This window comes from Aedes albopictus, chromosome 3, assembly GCF_035046485.1.
Source record: "Aedes albopictus strain Foshan chromosome 3, AalbF5, whole genome shotgun sequence".
NCBI lineage: Eukaryota > Metazoa > Arthropoda > Insecta > Diptera > Culicidae > Aedes > Aedes albopictus.
This window is the reverse complement of record NC_085138.1, coordinates 181,467,387-181,483,586: the sequence shown is the minus strand read 5'-3', so window position 1 is coordinate 181,483,586 and position 16,200 is coordinate 181,467,387. Positions and strand designations below refer to the sequence as shown.

The following is a 16,200-nucleotide window of genomic DNA, read 5'->3' as shown; positions in this document are numbered from 1 at the left end:
GACCCACGTCCGTGTTGTGAACTAGTTCTAGATTCTGGAAGTAGCTTCCAAGAATCTGGCCCAAGTAACACACTTGTCACCGAAGAGTCACGGCGGCGCAGGTTTTTGTTGCGCAGAAGTCACTGTGACTTACTTCTAACAAATAAACACTTACTTGCTAGAAGTAAGTCACAGTGACTTCTGCGCAACAAAAACCTGCGCCGCCGTTACTCATCGGTGACAAGTGTGTTACTTGGGTGTACAGTAGACTGGGTCAACAAAGTCGATTTTTTGGAACAATGCTTTTTCGATTCCTTTTAGCGTCCAAAGCAACTGTGCAGAATTTGGGAGCGATTGGTTGCATCCCCGTATTCCGCTTTGCGATTGAAATTTGTATGAAATTTAGTATGGGAAAACATGTTTTTTTGCATTTTTCTCATAAATTGAAATTTTTCGTCTAAAACTATCTAACTAATGATGTTGAAGCATAGCCTAGGATATGCCGAAAAACTTTGCCGAAGACTGCAAAGTGATCCGACACTTGTGAAAAAAGTTATAACGCACAGATTGCCTTGTGGTGCTTATCATTTAACATGTAAAGGAATAACATCAATAATAAAATCTCAGTTTTTGGCCTAAGTTACCAAACGAATAACTTTTTTCACAAGTGTCGGATCACCTTGCAGTCTTCGGCAAAGTTTTTCGGCATATCCTAGGCTATGCTTCAACATCATTAGTTAGATAGTTTTAGACGAAAAATTTCAATTTATGAGAAAAATGCAAAAAAGCACGTTTTCCCATACTAAATTTCATACAAACTTCAATCGCAAAGCGGAATACGGGGACGCAACCAATCGCTCCCAAATTCTGCACAGTTGTTTTGGACGCAAAAAGGAGTCAAAAAAGCTTTGTTCCGGGTTGATGCGGTCAAATTTAAAGTTTCTCCATACAACGTTGACCCACTCTAGTGTACAGGTACCCGGGTATTCCCAAACGTAGGAGCGCATCGGCAATGGCCGCTCAACTGGCAATATTGAACGCGTTCCTTACATCCAGAGTCATTAGTGCACAGTAGCGAATCCCCCTCCTCTTACGCTGGAGCGCTATCTCGGCGGTCATTGTAGCCAACAAGATAGCGTCTACGGTCGACCTCCCTTTCCGGAAGCCGAACTGGCTGCTCGAGAGACCAATAGACCATTAGCACCCTCGGTGTGCCTCAACATTCTATTGAGGACAGGGTACGAAAAACGGATCACGCCGAAAAACAAACGCTTTGTCCTCTAAGACCAAGCCCACTCATGGGCTCAATCAAGCGTTTTAACGTTAAGTAGAGCCCCGAACAAAGAAACGAACCGCACCGGTCGTTGCTAAGTAGGGCTCGAAAGCGAAAAGTTTACGTACGGTTCGTAGCGGGGCTTAGAATATAGAGACACGCAAAGTACGGTCTCTATCCGTAGGCTCGTGCGCTCTCTCGCGTTTAGCTCTCTGGGTAGCGTAAAGAGGAGACGAAAGAACATGAGTATGGATTTGTTGCCAGGTATGTATATAGTTTCTAGAGAATGATTTTCTTGTTTTGTATAGGTAGGAGTTTATTTTAGTTTGCATCAAATATTTAAAAAAAATATTTTTACTTGCTTTGAAATTTTCAACCAAAACATAGATCGTTACACGAATAACACAACAAATTGTCTGACATACAATTGTGATAGAGTGACAATACAAACGCAGAAAAATAATAGGTTTAAATTGACAAGCTTTGCTTAAGTATGTTATGAATAAAGTTTTCCCTTCTTCGCCAATTTTAGGATCATGCATAACGAAAATGTATTGATTTTCTTATAAAAATAGTTACGATTGTTCATAATCACACCTTTAGTTTTTGATTCAGCCGATCGGCTAAAATATAAACGACTCATAGAAAATTCATCTTTTTCCATACCAAAATCAGAAATTGCCAATAAAGAAGTAAGGGTGGGAGCAATAATAAACTATAAAATTTCCATAAACAAATCAAAAAGTGCATAAATAAATCAAAATTTCCCATAAATAATTGATTTTCGAGCAATAAAAGATGTCGGAATTTCCACAAATAATTCAAAAATTTCAATAAATAACTACATTTTTTCCACCAGAAAAGTTTAAATTTTCCATAAATAAATCTGATTTTTCCATAAATAATTCAAAAATTCCCAATCGGAAAACATCAAAAAAGCAATTGAAAATTTAGCAATACATATATACGAAACAATGTGTAAAGTAAAAATTTCGGCCGAGCCATGCGGCGAAGCCGCATAGAGGATTGAGGAACTGAGGCGGCAGAAGGCCGCCGAAGTTTCCGAAATGCGACGCGCCGTAGCTGCGTCGATTCGGATCTAGGCAGTCCACAGATCCAAGAATTTGCCCGGTAGAATGCGAACAGAGATGTTATCCCTTTTTAAAGTCCGACGAGCGTTAGCGAGTTCGGACAGCAAGCGATTGTCTTTTAAATTGCACACATAGTTTCAGTCTTTCTAGCATAATAGTTCTGTAATGTAGTATGTTCGAAATTTTTTGTTGGAAAAAATGTAGTTTTTTATTGCAATTGTTGATTTATTTGTGGAGATTCTGGCATTTTTTATTGCTCGAAAATCAATTATTTATGGGAAGTTTTGATTTATTTATGCGCTTTTTGATTTGTTTATGGAACTTTTATAGTTTATTATTGCTTCCACCCCTATTTATCTATTGGCAATTTTCGTATTATTTATGGAAACTTTTGAATTTATTATGGGGCGTTTAATTGGCTGCCGTATTCGTTTCGAAACTAATATTTGAAGAAATGTATAGTGATTCAGTGAGTTTTGCTATTTTAACACGTACATGTTTGAGCCGGGGTTGCTACGCAGCAAGTAAAGTTTGGTTTCGCACATTTAGAAAAATGTCCAAATAAATAACTCGCGAAGTTTGTTCCGACAAGTTCCAAAATTATCGTCATCTGCCGCAGATTCCGGTGAGAAGATGTGCGTATTTTCTAACCCGAAAAGATACCATTTGACGGTAATAAGTGACCACAAGGTTTTCTTTCTTCACTTTCCGGGCTGAGATCCCTCGCTTTGAAAGAGCTGTGCCTCGCCTTTCGTTTTGTCGTGAATATTTCGAGAAAGGCAAAGGTGTTTTGGTTTGATTGCTGTTTTTAAAAATGGTGGTGGTCAATGGGTGGTTTATTAAATATAAATTTAAAAATATAAATTAAACAAACGAGACATTAGGAAGAAAGTTTGCGAAATGGGTAACTTCACCCTTGTAGAAACAATAAGGCAAAGCAGAAAAAATCTGCGAAGACCCCATGCGAATAACACCGATCATACAGAATAGGAGGTTCGACATTAGATCTATAAAAACAACCCAGCAATTTATAAAAACAACCCAGCAATTGGGGAGATCTTTCCAATATTACACATTTATTCACAGCTCTTTTATCCACATTTTCATATATTTAAAACATATTCATCAACATGTTATCTGAATCGTTTGGTACAATATGTCCACGCATCCTTCCTCCCCTGTAAATTCAAGAAGTACCTTGCCGAAAGAAAATATTGTGTACTGCAAGTATTTCGAAGAATCATCTTTGCACGGAAATACAACGCAGTAGACCTGGCCGCTTTGATGCATGTGTCATATCTATGATATGCTGCAAGCACCAATATTGACAAGAAAAGTAACACGATTGCTTTCCAGGGTGATTCCGTACTGGCTGCGTATGTATAAGATTGGATAAGAGTAGTTACGATTTTTCAAAGATGCTTTGACTGTACCTAACTCAATTCAGATATCATAGAAACACTTCAGTATTTTTTTTTTTTGTAAAAACAAACTCTAATCATACCAATAATAATCTAAAAAAATGTAGTCGAGCTGCCAAGTTTCATCAATTAAAATAGGCGGTGTGCAGGACTGCCATACAGGGTACGAAAAACGGATCACGCCGAAAAACAAACGCTTTGTCCTAAGCGGTGCATGTCGGTAACAAAGGCGCTCCGCAACAAACGCATGTCAGGCGATGAGAGCAATAAAACAAACATCGCTTGCCGTGCGAGTGCTGATATTCCGGTTTTTCTGCTGAATTTTTCGACCCACATTATCGAATTCATAAGCATTTGGACGAAATAGGACTATTGCAAACCTCAGAGTTGAGTTTCAGTTGTAAAACAATTCGAAAATCACGAAGTGAATAGAACGAGACAAATATTCCTACAGTTTTTGTTGTGAACAAACTCGGGAGCGATTTTGTCATTATCTGCTAACGAAAAAACAAAGCGTTGTTGCCGTGCTTTCTTTGTTGCCTATTTTTCGCTTGCGGTGGCATATTCTGCGTACACTGCTGCCATATTGTAGGTTCCTCGTTATAGAAAAAGCAAGATGTTATATGTTAAAATACAACAATTGTTGTATGAAGTGCCAAAAAGGATAGTGGGCTCATTATGTACTTTGACAAATACGCAGTCTACTTCAAGCGCATAGAATCTGCTTCCAACAAAATATTCATATACCAGCATCCAAAGGATCGCAATATATATTAAGATTTCCGATTGATGCTTTGTAACTAAAAGGTTGTGACTGAGTATAGAACAAGCTGAAGTTAAAATACACGTTAATGAAAAAAGGTTGCGCAAACATTTCGCAGACTGTTAGAAGAAAGCTTCTACTACACACTTATTTCTGAATTGCCTGTTCGGTACTTTTTTGACGAGATTATAACAGCAGTACGATCTCGGTAGTTTCGGTAATCGATTTTACTGAGGTTCAGTAAAACAACTGTCAAAATCGTATGAAAAAGGTAAACAATGCATTTTTGCTGAACGAGCTCGGTGCTCAGCAGTTTTAATCTCGTCATAAAATTACCGAACTCGGTAATCAAAATTAAGTGTGTATGACCAGTATTCAAAAATCTTAACCTACGCAAAGTTGTAAAGGAGACAACTACGTTATAAATGTGTTGGAAATGCAAGGGATGTAATTATTCAATAAACCTAATTATTAAAAAGATGCTCAAAATCTCAAATTCAGATAAATTTCTTGCGAGAAAGGCAACATGAATATCGAAGAGATGGATATTATTTTAGATAAAAAATCAACCTACAAGTCATACAGTAACTTTTTAAATTATGTGTTTGTTGCTTACTGTCAGTAAGCAACAAACACATAATTTAAAAAAAGATTGCTTGAATTCCGAGATTAAATACAATCATACATTATTGAGAAAATAATATCTTTAAATGCACCAAAACTGGTACAAATTTCCAAGAGAATTATTTATTTGAGTTCAATTTTTACTAACTGTTTTCAGTCTTATCCAAAACCCCTTCTTTCAAAATATGAGCACAGATGATTATACTGAATAAGATTTGCAATAACACCATAGAAATACACAAAATATTGCGATGATTTACAGAAGTGCAAAAAACCGATGGTACGGATAGAATAGAGACCACCGGTGCGCAAAGGCGACCGATCATTATTTTACTCACATGGAAACGAACGACCGGTGCGAAAATGGGTGGGTAACGAAATTAAAAATCGTTAACGACGTGCTGTTGCGTGTGTAGTATTAAGCCCACGAGTGGGCTTGGTCTAAGCGGTGCATGTCGGTAACAAAGGCGCTCCGCAACAAACGCATGTCAGGTGATGAGAGCAATAAAACAAACATCGCTTGCCGTGCGTGTGCTGATATTTCGTTTTTTCTGCTGAAATTTTCGACCCACATTATCGAATTCATAAACATTTGGACGAAAGAGGACTCTTGCAAACCTCAGAGTCTAGTTTCAGTTGTAAAACAATGCGAAAATCACGATGTGAATAGAACGAGACAAATATTCCTACCGTTTTTGTTGTGAACAAACTTGGGAGCGATTTTGTCATTATCTGCTAACGAAAAAACAAAGCGTTGTTGCCGTGCCTTCTTTGTTGCCTATTTTTCGCTTGCGTTGGCATATTTTGCGTACACGCCTCCATCGGATCATGACGGGGAAAAAGCCCCTTGATAATCCCTTCCAACATCTCTGGAGATTGCTCTGTAGGAGCCATTACACCTCTCGTCTTGGCCATCACGATCCTGTAGGCATCACCCCACGGATTCACATTGGTACTCTGACAGAGATCCTCGAAGAAGGCTTCTTTGCTTGCTCCGATCTCCGCGACCCAATTGCTGTTACCGGCGGGTACTCGGTATGAGTCCGGTATGATGGCGATATCAGTCTCCCACTCAGAAACTGCCTGACAAAGCAGTTGTTGGGCTGTGTCACAGTGGTTCAGGTTCAACTGCGTTACCTGCACTGTGATTTGTAAGCTGCGGCTCTTCTAACGGCCGGACACCATGGACCTCTCGTTGGGTGATTGCTGTTCACGGATTCCCCGCAAAAAAAAATCAAAAACATGGGTAGACGTACAGCCTTGTGTCTTGTGGCCTTCGCCAACTCATCGCCTACCCAGCTTGCTTTTGTCAAAGCCTTTGCCAATCTCATGACTTGTGTCCTGATTCCAGACACCTGAAGCAAACCTCCGGTGGCTCGGGCAAGGACAGTTGGCATACTGATCGGCTCACCTTGAGCTTCCCTAATTTAACGGACTTGTTAGCGTCCGCCACAGGTAACTATACCAAGGCCACCTATGTCCCTGCCGGGCCCTTCCGTAGACTGACGGCTGCAGTACAGTGGCCGCCTGCACCTCGCACTGTTGCCGCAATGCCGAAACAAGCTCTTCCACGTTTAGTGATCATGTCTAGGTTTTTCACCTCAGAGTCACTTCCACTGTAAGAACCCTCACCTTAACGCCCTCGCCAATGATCTCTTCCGTCAGATTTTTGTAGACGGCGGCCTTGCGTTCCTTGTCGCCCACCGTTGAATCGAACTACAACCAGGTCTCCACATCTTCCATCTTCAAGATTTTCACAGTTGCCTGGTAGATTTTGGCTGCTCTAGGCACAATACAATTTCACCCATCTTTGCACTGCTACCCACAGAAGTTGCACCCGTAACTTGGCCCACGAAATGACTCTAGGCGTTATACCGCTAGGGTCCCACAGCTGAGCGATGATGGATTACACCTTGCTCCAAGTCCACTGTCCGTTAACAGTGAGGCTTGACACGTCAGTAGCCCTGGTCGCCAATGAACATCAAGTACTTTCATTTGCTCTCGATCGAAATTTAGCGTAGACTGAATTCCTAAATCATCCGGTAACAACCCCTATTCCGTGAGTAGATTCCGACACCAAAATCGACCAATAGCTTATCGTTTTTTCCCGAAGTAACATTTTAGAGCTCTCCCCTCAGAACAGCCGCGCACCACCACCACAGAACACGCGGCTTCGCTTGTCGGTTTGGTCGATTTGCCGCGGTTTGTGTGTGTACTGCTGCTGGCAGGCAGCGCAGGTTGACCGCGAAGATTCGCGATCGGTTTCGCTCAGCTCGTCTCGTCGTCCGTCAATCAGTCGAGCTGAGGCGTTGATAAACACAAGTCGCGTTTTATTTCTGGCGTATACGAACTAGTGGAGTGCACAGTGCTTGCTAATAAGTTGAAGACATTTTGTGGTGCTGAAGCAAGTTGAACGCTGTTTTAAGGATCTGGATAGTGTTGCCATTTGGGGGTGATTAGCAGCCTTGCACAGCTGTTTGAGCGCTATCGATTGGCCCGCGAGGGCACGTGTTCGGGCGTTCGATATTTTTGAAAGTGTGCGACAGTCCAAGCCGGAATTGTGGGTTTTGAATTTTGGAAAGCTGCACAGGCGTTCGCGCGATTTGGCGAGTGACTATTTGAATTCGCGCAGTTTCGAATCGTTTCGAATTTGATTAGCAAATAAAAAAAGTAGAGACTCGGATGACTTGTGGGACAAAGGAAAAAAACCCGAGCAAGAGTGTTTGTGAGTTGAATAAATAAGGCCGCCCGAGGAAACGTTTGAAGAGCTGAATGAGCTGATGTGTGCCAATTCATGCCACGACTGATAACCAACGGTCAGCTTATCTTATCAGCCCGCGGCAGAAGGCAGAAGTGAACGTGAAGGAGTGCAAAAGCTCAATTGCCAGCCCAGTGAGGAGTGATTAATTTGTTTTTGTTTTGAAAGTTCGCACAAGTACTGCTCGTTGTGCCACTAAACAGAATCGTAAAATGTTACAACTGTTTCGAGACGAAAATCTTTAAAAATAGAACATGAAGTAAATGCGGAAATAGAGTGACCCCTTGCGAAAAGTGGAAACCCGTGAAAAAATATATCAAGTGAATGAACATATACATATACTGAGGTGGGGTACATAACCCAACCGAGAACATAAAGAAGCAAAACAAGAACCACGACGAACAGATCGAGAAGAATACTAAGTGGCAAGTCAAACCAGCCCCAACGGATAGCCGCTGGCTGCCGCCACACAAGCGTGCTCATTTGTATTGGAGGACGTGTTTTGGGGACCAGAAGTAGCTCCGTTGATGTAAGTGGGGTGTTATGATCAACAATGGCAGTGGTGGTGGTGGTGTGGCGTCAGGATTGGAATTTCAGACGTTCTAATTTGAACTACATATTCTTTGGTGGGAGCAGGAGCGGGAGGGGGATGCTGATCGCCATCACATAACATCATATGACGGCGACGACGACGACGACGACGGTTAGATTAGCGCTGATTAGAGTTGTTTATAACGTAAGATCAGCAAGTGTGCACTAGCGCGGCTAGCGGGTGGACTGATGAAGGTGCTAACAAACTGTATCAAGGACGAATCGGAAACTTTCCAATGTGGCAGGTGTTGGGTGAATTCAGTGAAATACTGGGATCATTTCTGTTATAGTTGCAAAGAAGACAAGTTTATTATAAACTCGTGTCGTGTCATTTGCATAACTGGTCGCTTTGCATACATTTCTCTTGTGGAATTTGCCAAACACAACAGATTCGCACAACAATGGGTGCGAACGAGTCAGGCTTCTGTTGACCTAGTTTATTTTTTTCTGATTTTACGTGATGCAACGTTCCTGTGCCTTATCTTTGATAAGAGGACCTTATGAAACTCTGTTTGATAGCAGTAGACTTAGATTATTCTGTGTTTTGTTTTCCTGGTTGGCTTTGACGAACATTTAATTGTTTTGTAAGCTCTCGAATTCACTCGAATAATTGAGTGATATTGGTAAAGTTTTGGACCTAGAACTGCACCAAATTTCATTCCAACAACCATTCAACCTTTCACATTCGGCAAGATCTCAAGCTATTATCGTCATCCTCGTCATCGTCGTAGTTGTCATTTAGCTCATTAACAGTACCGTGGGTGTATTTACTCACAATGGATTTGCTATGCGGCCCATACTCTTCTTTGCTCCACATTTAAGCAGAGGGCTAAAAATAAAACGGTGACAATATATTTAGTGAGTAGGCGACACCGAGGAAAAGTTTCCTTGACATTTTTTTCCTTGCATTGATAGTTCTAGCCAGGCGTCATTGGATCTACATTTTCCGCGAGATCCTTAGTTTTTTTTTTCTTTTGTATGCCGTCTTTTGTATATTGTCACGAGGAAGAAAATTATGAACTGCTGCTAGAGGGTGTACTTCACCATTCGGCGTTCAGGGTAGTGAAATTCGTATCAATGAGTTAGAGTCATTCTACTATTACAACACTTCAAGGAATTGGACCCCAAATGTTGAGTCCTGCTCGTCGAAATTAACCTCTCAGAGCGATATTGAAGATTAGGCATGAAAGTCCGTCAATTTGTCGCAGTTTTTAGTAAGATTCGTCCAAATTCTTACAGGGTCGCATCGATACCCGGCGGGATTGTTTTAACATGGCTATCTTCAGAGCTTCGTAGGATGCACGGTGAATTCCTTGTGCTGCTCCATGTATATTTCTTCTTCATCCAGTGTGAGGTAGGGGATTGTGCACACATTCGGGAGAACCCGCTAGACCAAAATGGTGTAGATACTGTCTGAAGCAACCATGGCCCAAAAGGCGCCATGTGGAATGTTACTTACCCTCGAAAACAACCTGTGGGTCCACCTTGCTTTGCACAATGGTTTATTTTCCCATTTTCACGCTCTTAATTAATAGCTCGAAGGATTGAGGAGATAGAGCAATGGTGTCTTCGGCAAAGTTGACGGGAATGACCAGCGCCATCTTTTGACAGTTAGAGTTTTCGGATCAATCCCCCTAAAAGTGAGATACAAAACTATTTTTTTTTAAATTGTTGAGATAGAGGGTTGACGTCTTCGGCAAAGTTGTAGCATTTTCGATTCCAAACAACTTTCCTGAAGACGTCAATGTTGTAATTTTTACTCCAATGGAGATAGAGGCCTGTGTTTGAAAGTTAACCCCAAAATCACGTTTTTTAAGTAAAACATACATCTGTTGTATTTTTAGACCCATATAATGTTCTGCAAAGTTGTATGAATCAACAAAATACGCAACTTTGCCGAAGACATCAAAGCTGTAAGAATTAAATAAGACGAGTTAAAGATGAATTTATGATTTTTTTCATCCACTTTTAGGAATAAATATCTTTCTTAGGGGCAAAAAGGTGCAGCTGAGGATACCCTTATCAGAAAGTACATCTATAGAGCTTTCAAATAAGGGTCAGTTTGTTCGTCCACGATCGTCTACTGAGGAGATATAGCCATAATAAAAAATCTCCTTAATACAATTGAATTGCAATCAAATCTACTTTGACAGAAAAAATCATGGCTACTATGATGAAATATAAATTAAACCAACTTTCGTCTTATCTTAATAAAAGTTCATTGTGTTGACTTTCTTCGTATAAAATTTCAAATTGCTTTATAGAAGAATTCTGTTGGCTCTGTGAGAGCGTATTAAACCCCGATAAATCCTAATATTTTATTCAATGAATGGGATTCGTCCTAAATAGTGGAAATCTTATAAAAAGGCAGTGGAAAACGTTTTTTAGAACAAATTTGGTGTTGAAAACATTCAGGACTGTTGCGCAAACTCGTTTAGAGAAGACTATATATTATTTGATCATAGTAGCCATGATTTTTTCTGTCAACGTAGATTTGAATGCAGTTAAATCGTAGTAAGGCGATTTTTTATTATGGCCATATCTCCTCAGTAGACGATCGTGGACGGACAAACTAACCCTTATTTAAAAGCTCTATAGAAGTACTTTCTGATAAGGGTATCCTCAGCTGCACCTTTTTGCCCCTAAAAAAGATATTTATCCCTAAAAGTGGATGAAAAAAATCATAAATTCATCTTTAACTCGTCTCATTTAATTCTTACAGCTTCGATGTCTTCTGCAAAGTTGCGTATTTTATTGATTCATACAACTTTGCAGAACATTGTATGGGTCTAAAAATTCAACAGATGTATGTTTTACTTAAAAACGTGATTTTGGGGTTAACTTTCAAACACAGGCCTCTATCTCCATTGGAGTGAAAATTACAACATTGACGTTTTCAGGAAAGTTGTTTGGAATTGAAAATGCTACAACTTTGCCGAAGACGTCAACCCTCTATCTCAACAATTTAAAAAAATTAGTTTTGTATCTCACTTTTAGGGGGATTGATCCGAAAACTCTAACTGTCTAAAGATGGCGCTGGTCATTCCCGTCAACTTTGCCGAAGACATCATTGCTCTATCTCCTCAATCCTTCGAGCTATTAATTAAGAGCGTGAAAATGGGAAAATAAACCATTGTGCTTTGGTGAGACTGTCCCAAGCGTGTGCTGCCATTTGACCATCTTGCACCGTGCCTTTAGAAGCACTCTGTGTACTCCTCGATAAGGGGACTGATAGGCACCATACCACTGATGACGCATAGAGCGCATCGTGTGACACGGTACGGTACTCGCTCGTAACCCTGAGGCACATACATAAGCCTAAACATACTTTCCAGCTCACTACGGTAGCTGTCGGTACCTTAGCGCCGTGTCCCAAACCGGGCCGTAATACCTTAGTATGAACGAAGCGACACTAGTATACACACCGGGCTTTTTTTTTCTTCTAAACCATAGGGGGATAATCTGCAAACAGACACCCTAACATCAAGGATAGGGTATAGTGTGGGGCAGAGGCCGTCTACAACAATAGTAAAAGCCAGGACTACTCTTTCCTCGTACCCACTAAACACATTCCTATGGTCGCCAAACCCTACGTCTCTCCGGAACCACCAAGAAGGTATTGCTTCAGAGAGGGGCTAGTGCACATCGCACCCTCAAGGTTAGCTGCGTAGCCTAGCAGCAACGAACATCGATGACTCGCTCTGGAGAGTCCATCGCGGTAACATGCTGCGCTTAGCCAGTTTCCCGAGTGATCCTCGCCACTCCCTTTGTCCTCGGAAGGCGGGCAAGGTCAACCCCACCCGCGCCCAACTGCTTTGCAGACATCAAGAACTGATGCCCACGTGCAACCCGATCTGACCTGCCCGTAAGGAAGGGTATCACTACCCTCCAGGCCCTATCAGCTGCACCAGAAGGTTGCTGACAGCAGAGTCTCCACCTGCCCCGACCCTTGCCGGAAACCCCTTTCCAACCGCGGGCTCGGATCAAACCCAATAGACCGACGCCACGACAACACCGCTACCGGGACTTCCTCTCCGCGGCCACTTAATCGCTGTAAGGGTCGATCTCGACCGCAGGGCTCCGGTATGACCTACGAAGTCGACTCCGAACCCCTGGACCACTTCTTGTACTGCATCTGGACTAGCCATTCTCCGAGTCCACGCGCCACCACCTCTGTAGCTCCCAGACGTAATGGGTGATAGCCGTTGAAACGGCGTTCCAGCCAAACTCATCCCTACACATCCTCTGGACCAAATTGTCCGGAGTTGTGTCCTCCCCGCATGTGGCAAGCATGCTGTCAAGCATTGTGCGAAAACGCGGGCACACGAACAAAACGTGTTCCGCCGTTTCCTCTAAACCATTGCACACTGGGCATTCGGGAGGATCCGCATGCCCGAAACGGTGTAGATACTGTCGGAAGCAACCATGGTCTGCAAGGACCTGTGTTAGGTGGAATGTAACTTCCCCATGGCGCCTATTAATCCAAATATCTACCCTCGGTATCAACCTATGGGTTCACCATCCTTTGGTGGAACTGTTCCACGCGCGCTGCCATTTGACCATGAGGGCCATCCTGGCAGTCCTGCGTATGCCTCTTGTGCCGCGCATTTCGTCCTCCCTGCTAAAGATGCCAATGCAATAGGCTCCATACCAGTGATAACGCAGAGCGCGTCGTGTGACACGGTACGCGCTTGTAATTCTCAGGCACATCAACCTATAAGTACGTTCCAGCTAAGTAGCTTTCGATACTTAGCGCCGTGCCCCAAACCGGGCCGCCATATCTTAGTATGGACGTAGCGACACTAGCCAGAAGCTTGTACTTACTGACGTACACCGCACAGCTGTTGGACATCATCCGGGACAGTGGCACTATAGCTGGGGAGGCTCTTTTACAGGCATAGTCGACGTAGCTACCGAAGGTAAGCTTATGGTCGATCATCACGCTAAGTGTTTGACGGAGCGCTTTGACAGGATAGTGCACTCTGCTACACTGATCTCCGTCTACTGCTCCGACTTCCGGTTGTTAACAACCGTCACCTCTGTCTTATGGTGAGCCAGCTCCAGTTTCCTGGACCGCATCCATGCCTCCACAACCTTGATCGAGTGGTCGGTAGTCAACTTCACCTCCTCGATCGTTACACCGTAGACTTCGAGCGTAATGTCGTCGGCAAATCCGACAATCTCCACTCCCACTGGGTACTCTAACCTCAACACCTCATCGTACATGACATTCCATAACACCGGATCCAGGATGGAACCTTGCGGGACTCCTGAGGTTATGTGAAAGCACTTCCGACCCACCTCCGTGTCGCAAACTAGTACACGATTCTGAAAGTAGCTTTCGAGAATCTTGTACAGGTACCCGGTATCCCCAGACGCTAGAGCGCATCGGCAAGCGGGCTTTGTACCGCTCGATCTGTCCATCAACGCCTCGTTTGGTGGTAAATACCCTCTTATTACGGAGGGTTTTTGCTCCTTCGGTAGTACATGAAGCTCCCAAGCTCCGTTGGTCTCATGGGTTTTGATCTCCTGACACATAGCGTTTATCCATAGGTCCCGGTCCGATCGCTCCAATAACTCATTGTACGAAGTTGGATTGCTCATCTCATGGATCGGGTTGGTTTATCGAGAAACGTTTCGTTAGTTTATATGTGCTACAGCTACATATATGACAGGTAATCACTATACTTGCCTGAAAATCGGCGCTACCGGCCGCTGTGCTCAAACTCATGCTCTAGATTAGCTGGGTCTACAGATTGCGGTGGGAGCGCATTAGCGAACTGGTCAGCTGAGTTGTTCACAGATCCAGTTTCCTCCTCCCGAAATCGGTTCCTCGGTCAGTTGTTTGCTCCACTTTTATCTGCACGGGATATTACATATCAAAAATTTCTACTACATCCGACAAGGCCTTCGAGTCTTACACCCCATAGACCTTCGTATCTTCAGCGTATCCCATAGAAACTCGCTTCTGTTCCGGTTGGACCATGATTGCTGTTGCTCCACATTCTTTCAAATAACCCAAGTACGATTTCTTGTCTGTCCATGCTTTTTCCTCAAGAGTAATTGCTGTTTTCAACGCTCGTGTTGGGCTGCTGTTGATGAGGTGAACCGCCAAAATCTCTTGGGTAGATTTGCGTCGTTCAGTATGCTTCGTCCTTGGCCCAATATGGTGGGGTTGTATGGGCATGTCTTTTGATGTCGCATCACTTGGACCTGGAATAGGCATACTCACTTCCGTTATCGCTGAATTTTCAGTTTATTATTCGTCTGACATTCCGTCATAACCATGAACTCTTCGTATGCCTCTAGCGTTTGATCTTTCGTCTCCAATGTGTAGATCACCACTCTTCTTGTCGCATCGTCGGCTACCACCGATCGAGGGAACTTCAAAAACTGCCCACGCACGTCCGTGTGCACCAACTCCTGCTTATGTTTGGCTCGACCCGTCACTACAGGGACACGAATCCCGTGAATGCTTTTCTGGATATACACCTCCGAACTCTTGAATTTAATTACATCCGCCAACTTTTGGAACTTCTTCAAACCAAACTTGTTAAGATGCCCCATTCGCCTGTGTCACATTGTCGTACCAGTGACTGTGTATGTCTTGTTGACTTCCCGTCGGTTGAGTCGTTATAAACCTTTTTCCGTAACAGCCGATGCGAACACTTCTCCGTTTTGAGTTATCACTTGACACCTTGATGAAAAGCACGCTGAAGTCCCTGTTACTAATTTTATTCATACATAACTTAACAAGTTTGTCGTCAATTCTGGTACCTCCAGTACATCTCGCACCGCAACGTCACCTTCAACACATTCCAAATTGACGGTTCTTTCAATTCGGTTGACGGTTGACAGTTCGCCAAAAACTGCACACATTGCATTGTTGCGGTTTGACGATCCAGGCTTGCCCGGGCAATCCGGAGTGTAATAGCAATCGTCCTTACCCTTGCTCGAATCGCCGCCTCTAAGGCGTCTTTGCCCAGGCCAGTAATCGTATAAGATGTTGGATAAAATGATAAAGTGGAGGCCATATGCGTGCATGCCTTCATTCAGGCGCATGAAAGGTGTACGTATATCGCCTCCACTTTAACATCCTATGCAACATCTTATACGATCACTGGTTGACTGGGTGGTGTTCGCCGCTGTAGAACATATTTTTATCGTTGCTGCTCCTTCCATTACCAGTACCATGGGAGCATAGTATTTCAGCATCAGCGATCTGTCAAGGCAACACTGCTAATGCCGGTTCGCGCTACCCGGTAATCCAAAGCCGCTACGCTTGCTCCCAATCCTGTTCCGCTACCAGCTTCTATGATTTCAGAATTCACCACCATGGAAAGAGCTTCACTACCTAGCATTAGCATTAGGCAAGTCGCACAAATTCGTGGTACAATTCCAGGCCGCTGTTATGAGAATATCCTCCTTACCGTCCGTAACCAAAGCACAGAGCATTGGGGCTAATTACTGACTTTAAGACAAAATTGATGTAATCCTCCAACGGACGAAAGCTGTCCTGGGCACGTCCTTGCGACAGCTGGGGGATGAGAAAGGAAGATTAGTTAGACACCTAAGAAAGATTTGTAGAGACCTCTACGTCCTCTCAGGCCTAGGAGGCACGGGAAAGGATACGTTTGGTCAACGTTTAGGCACCAAAACGATATAACTTGGATGCTTTCGACTGCTGGGAGTTCGTACCG

At 43.1% G+C, this 16,200-nt stretch overlaps 1 protein-coding gene across 4 annotated transcripts in view; it reads left to right on the top strand.

Moving 5' to 3' along the window:
- The window catches only part of LOC134289694 (uncharacterized), a 98,740-nt gene that overhangs the window by 64,847 nt on the left and 17,693 nt on the right, over nucleotides 1-16,200 (top strand). Inside the window, exon 1 of one of the 4 annotated variants that reach the window (XM_062855972.1) lies at nucleotides 7,371-8,438. The exons of 2 other annotated variants lie outside the window; for them this stretch is intronic. The gene's annotated coding sequence lies outside the window, so the exon portion shown is untranslated. Of the gene's footprint in view, nucleotides 1-7,370; nucleotides 8,439-16,200 lie in introns of those variants that run through there. One more of the 4 variants, XM_062855974.1, reaches the window with a different exon arrangement.